The following is a 6,419-nucleotide window of genomic DNA, read 5'->3' as shown; positions in this document are numbered from 1 at the left end:
AGAAAGTCAAAGAACAGACCGAATCTCAAACACTCAGGAGCCTAAGTCCAGAAACTATCCCCTATGCTGTTCTTGGGCTTAGAACCCAACTCCAGCAGGCCTTTCTCTTTCTTCTCCTTTTTCCTTTTATATTTTTCCATGAATAGATGGGTTTATTTAGCCGTACGTTTGAAACTCTTTCTTCAAGCAGGGGAACTACAGTAATTATACCAGGAACAGACATTTCCTACACTGTCAAATATATAAAAGTTCCTTCGCCTTTCCACACTGATCGGCAAGCAGATTCAGTCCGTGCTACTTTGCTGTGTCTGCTCGGTTAACCCAAGCTTCTTCTTCAGAGACCTGGTCATCTCAGGTGGAGGAGGACGACAGAGCCTGAAGTAGACCTTCACACAGTCAGAGATGAACCACTGTAGGCAGTCAGAGTGCCAGCCATGATGATTGGGGAAGAGAACCTTCCGCACACCTCTAAAGCCAAGCCTCTGCGGGACCTGAGAGGCACTGCTGCCTTTCTCTTTACTCAGCCCAGAGACCAGAGTCAGCCGGGTGAGAGACAGTCGCACAAAAGACTCCAGCTATGTGACCTGCCACAAACGTCACAACCAGCTCTTTGGCCTTTGTACACTCACTTCAGGACTTAGGAACCACAAATGTGCTTCAACAGTGCGTTCAAAGCAGGCGAACTTCATCACGGTGTACGGAATCTGTCTCATCCACAGAGGAGCAACACCCTTGTAGAACACAGTTAAAGCCTTCTTTTTTTTTTTTTTTTAATTTTTTTCCCATTTTTATTAACTTGAGTATTTCTTATTTACATTTCGATTGTTATTCCCTTTCCCGGTTTCCAGGCTAACATCCCCCTAACCCCTCCCCCTCTCCTTCTGTATGGGTGTTCCCCTCCCCACCCTCCCCCCATTGCTGCCCTCCCCCCAACAATCACGTTCCCTGGGGGTTCAGTCTTAGCAGGACCCAGGGCTTCCCCTTCCACTGGTGCTCTTACTAGGATATTCATTGCTACCTATGAGGTCAGGGTCCAGGGTCAGTCCATGTATAGTCTTTAGGTAGTGGCTTAGTCCCTGGAAGCTCTGGTTGCTTGGCATTGTTGTTCACATGGGGTCTCAAGTCCCTTCAAGCTCTTTCAGTCCTTTCTAGATTCCTTCAATGGGGATCCCGTTCTCAGTTCAGTGGTTTGCTGCTGGCATTTGCCTATGTATTTGCTGTATTCTGGCTGTGTCTCTCAGGAGAGATCTACATCTGGTTCCTGTCAGCCTGCACTTCTTGGCTTCATCCATCTTATCTAGTTTGGTGGCCACATATATGTATGGGCCACATGAGGGGCAGGCTCTGAATGGGTGTTCTTTCTGCCTCTGTTCTAAACTTTGCCTCCCTATTCCCTCCCAAGGGTATTCTTGTTCCCCTTTTAAAGAAGGAGTGAAGCATTCGCATTTTGGTCATCCTTGAGTTACATGTGTTCTGTGCCTCTAGGGTAATTCGAGCATTTTGGCTAATATCCACTTATCAATGAGTGCATACCATGTGTGTTTTTCTGTGATTAGGTTACCTCACTCAGAATGATATTTTCCAGTTCCATCCATTTGCCTATGAATTTCATAAGGTCATTGTTTTTGATAGCTGAGTAATATTCCATTGTGTAGATGTACCACATTTTCTGTATCCATTCCTTTGTTGAAGGGCATCTAGGTTCTTTCCAGCTTCTGAAAGCCTTTTTTAAAATACGTTTTGGGGACAGCTTCCCTCAGTGTGTTGGCATAACCAGGCTGGGTTTGAATTGAACTTTAGCAGCTTCCATAGGAGTCAGGGCAATGTCAGCAAAGAACTCAGCCCTGGCAGAAGCAGCTAGAGACAGTGATGTGCACCACAGATAGGCGTACTCCTCACCAAGTATGTTGCTTTATAAGGCTTTGAAGACTTCATAAAAGTCGAATTCGCAGAGCCCTTGCATGGAATAGCCAATCAAAGTTGGGGCCCATTCTTTAGCCAAACCACGAACGCCATCTTCTTTCAATGTAACAGAGAACCCTTTAAATATGCCCTTGTACTTCTGAGGGTCCACCTGCATGCAGCATTTTACTAAATCCAGGGGAACAACAGCAGCGTGTGTCAGCCCACAACTTAGATGCCACCAAAGCCACACAGTGCATAATACTTCATGGAGCCAAATTCACAACTGTACTCTTCCACGGCGGCGGCCAGGTAGGTGGTGGGAACGCCGGGACCGACCCTGCGGGGGCTGTGGGGACCCGACACATCGTGCATCAGCTGCACATGTGGCGCGTTGAAGGGGTTTGCCCGCGCCAGGTGCGCTAGGGACGAGAAAGACCTCCTATGATGGCGAACACCCAACCGCTCGCTGAGCAAGGTTGCGGCTCACAGAGGCCGAACGTCCTCCCAGCTCGAAGATCCGTACCCTTCACGCGGCGTCACTGTGACGCAGGCCAAGCCTTGCTCTTTCTAGGTCAATAAAACAGGATTATTTTGCCAAGATCTAAAATATCGAATGTTAGGGTTTTATAACCCTATGTCCGCCCACCCCCAACTACGGAGGAAGTTATATTCCTTTCACGTTGTGATTGTAGGGCTGCTCTAGTAGTGACAAACAGAGCTGGATCGGCATGAAGGGGACAATGAAATAGCCACATCTATGTCTGGCCAGCCACCTGGATGAGGCGCGGAGTGGACCCCAGACTAATGCTATCAGCAAGCAGAAGCGAGCTAAGGCAGCTGAGGAGCGGAGCAGGAGGAGTGGTCCCTCTGCTCTCCAAGCCTCTACTCCTGGTTCCCCTCAGCTGGGCCTCCCTCTTCTGTCCCTTATTTCTTGCCATTTGTGTGTTCAAGATGTGGGGATGGCCAGAGGGGAGCCAGCATGCTGGCCTCTGGTATAATCCAATAATTGGCTGTAATCCGCATATGAAATATTTGGAGATCTGCCTCCTCATTAAGTCCTACTTGAAGAATAATCACTTCTCCACATACAGGCCTTTGGGCCAAGCTCTCCCCTTCAGACTCCAGTGCCTATCACAGCTTCTGCTGGACCAAAGACTTCTGTAATTGCCACGCTCTGCTGCATTAAAGCTCACCATATGGATATTTTTAAAAAATCCAAAATCAAAGAGTAGGCCCTTCATCGATGCCCTCGAGTTAAGGCGGCAGGAAGATTCTTAGCTGCCAACAGAAAGGAGGTCTGTTCTGCACAGCGTGTGTGCCCTCCATGTGATTGGAAGAGAGCCTTAAGGATCCTGGGCGTGGGGGCAGAATGTCTTGGGGGGGGCAAGAGAATTGTGTTAAAGGTGTGAAACTACAGCAATGCTTCCAGTTGTCATGGAAACAGCGCATAGCGCTTGTTCAGATGTGGGAGGGTCGGGTGGAAGGCCTCATATTCCTTCTAGGATGAAGCGACAAGGAGTCAAGGACAGGGATGTGTGTGAAGGGCCTGGCTTGGATCTCCCGTCTCTGGGTGCTGGCCTCTGAGCATTCCTCAGACCCGTCAGCTCTTGGTGGGAAACCACTCAAGGGGAGGCTGGAATCGGGAGGGCCGAGACTCTCTGAGTTCTTCAGTCCTGTGATGTCTGAACAATAGAAGCTTGTCAGACCTTCAAGGGCTTCCCAAGACTGCAGGAAGCAGCCTGAAGCAGGACAACCCCAGAGAGGTTTGCGGCAGGCTTCAGTGGCCTAGGGGGGAGGCATAAGAAGTACCTTTCCAAGGAGTTCCAAAAGAGCTCCCATTGCTAGACATGCCTCTAACCCTTGCTACCAGGTCTAGAACTCCACCATTCAATTGCTGTGCCTTTGTGAAGCACACCCCTTCAGGCTCTCCAAGTCCCTTGAAAGTGCCCCTGGGGAAATCCCGCATTAAGTCACTTGGTGAGGACAAGTTTATCAAACGCTCCCAGCACCATGAAGCCCCAGAGCCACTGGGAACTGCGGTGGGAAAGAAAGGGGAGAATTGAAGAATGCAGGAGTAAACTTTCCCACCCTCCCTGTGCTATCCAGACCTCCCTGCCGGGCAACTGGCACCGGGCACTTACTGAGGTTTTCCTGCCCTTCGTTCCTGTCATGTGCAGCTTGTCCCCTCCCGAGGCTGAGGGCTACATTCGCTCAAAGGAATGCATGTTGTCTTTAAGACTACCAAGCACATAGAACGAACAGAAGAAGCTCTCCTGTCTCCAGAGATTGTCGCTTGTCTCTCTCCCCACGCTGGACCCCAGACACCCTGCAAGTGTGTAAGGGGGTCTGATTAAATATGGAAAACCAGTTAAACTTTAATTTCAGATCAACACCAGTGATTTTCTCTAGTGGAAAGTATGTCCCGTGTATTGCATGGGGCATAATAATAATAATAATTATTATTCATTGTTTATCAAAAATTCAAATTTAGCTGGGCTGTCCTATATAATTATTTGCTGGATTTGGCAGTGACAGCTGGAAGCAGCTGGGGACTCCGCGGCTCTGCCTTCCCTTCTTTAAACGCAGGGCTTCAGGAGAGACCGCATATCTCTTGCTGCTTTGTGTGCCTTGACATCTCCCTTCTTCTTTTAAAAACAAAATACTGTTTTGGTCAGAGACATCTATCTACAATCTTTGCCTCTGGCTGTGTGATCCTGGAAAATCTTTCAAGTCCCGTGGAGATTCTGTCGAAGCCTCTGAAGGCCACAAGACTGAAATAAAGGAGCATCTTCTTCTCTGTGTGCCTAGGCTGGCCTCAGACTCACAGATCTGCCTGCCTCTGCCTCTGGGGTGCTGGGGTCAAAGGCATGGGCCACCACAGTGCAGCCAGGACCTCATAGAAAGAATCCCGAACCTTTGTGGGTCTTTGGGGGAAGTGGTTGTGTGTGTGGTATGATTCAGCTGTACCTCGCCCGGCTTTCTTCTGGCACTTCTGGAGGTTTCTGTGTCATTTCCTGGTTAGGTTTGTGGCGCGTCCTTTGCGGTGTCAGCCTCCCGTTGCGCATACTCACTTTGAAGCCCCCTCTCTACCTTGTCTGGTACATCCTTTCTTCCCAGCAGACATCAATGAGCCTCTGGAGAGGAATGCTGGGAACGCGGTCCCTCTGTCTGAGTTTCAGCCACCATCACAGCCACCGGGTCATGGCGGAACCATTAGTGTTTAAGTTTGCAGATGAGGACACTGAAGCTGAGAAAGGTCTTCCTGGGAGCTGGCAAGGCCATCCCATGGTCACAGAGTTGAACTTGATTCCAAACTTGATGAACTGAATTTAATCCCCGGGACCCACATGGTGAAAGGAGAGAACTGAATCAACCAAGTCATCCTCTAACCTCTACACGCCTCACACACACACACACACACACACACACACACATCCACACACACACCACACACACCACACACACACACACACACACACACACACACACACACACTCACACACACACACACACACACACACACAGACACACACACACAGACACACACACACACACACACACACACACACACACACACACACACACACACACACACACCACACACACACACACACACACACACACAGACACACACACACACACACACACACACACACACACACCACACACACACACACACACACACACCCACACACACTCCACACACATTCCACACACACACACCACACTCCCACAGACATACACACAGACACACACACTCACACACACATTCACACACACACACACTCACACACACTCACACACACACTCACACACATACATTAGCACACTCACACACGCATACATATACTCATACACGCATACTCATGCACACTCACTCCTACCCACACACATACAGACACACATTCACACATACTCTCACACGGTCACACTCACAGTCACACTCACACAGTCACTCTTATACTCACAGACACACACACACTCATACAGTCACATACATACTCAATATATTCACACATTCACACACTCACACACTCATTCATACATACAATCACACATGCACACACACATTCACACACACATACACTCTCATACACAGTCACACTCGCACATACTCACACACACTCACAACTCACATACACAGTCACACATATACTCATACACACTCACACACACACATTCAACGCATACTCTCACTCTCACACATCCTCACATTCATACTCACATATACACATTCACTCACACACTTACACTCACACACTCACACCCACTCACACACTTACATAATGCATTCACACATAAACACACTCACACTCATACACACACTAAATAAACAGAAGGTTTATCTAAAGAACGCTTACAAACTAATAAGTGGCAATCCCATAGGAAAAAATGGGCAGTAGATAAAACCAGGAAATTCCTCATGAAAGAAACCTGGACAAGCAACATTTATAAAACTCCTGCCTCTTAGGGAAGTAGATAGAAACAAACCAGACATCACTTACCACACCTCA

General features: G+C 48.4%; 1 pseudogene; it reads right to left on the bottom strand.

Annotated features, from left to right (window-relative positions):
- Positions 1–284: 284 nt before the first annotated feature.
- Positions 285–4,970, bottom strand: LOC116905594 (annotated as a pseudogene).
- Positions 4,971–6,419: the final 1,449 nt, after the last annotated feature.

This window comes from Rattus rattus, chromosome 7 (assembly GCF_011064425.1).
Source record: "Rattus rattus isolate New Zealand chromosome 7, Rrattus_CSIRO_v1, whole genome shotgun sequence".
In the NCBI taxonomy this organism is placed as follows: Eukaryota; Metazoa; Chordata; class Mammalia; order Rodentia; family Muridae; genus Rattus; species Rattus rattus.
This window is presented reverse-complemented; position numbering and strand designations above follow the sequence as displayed.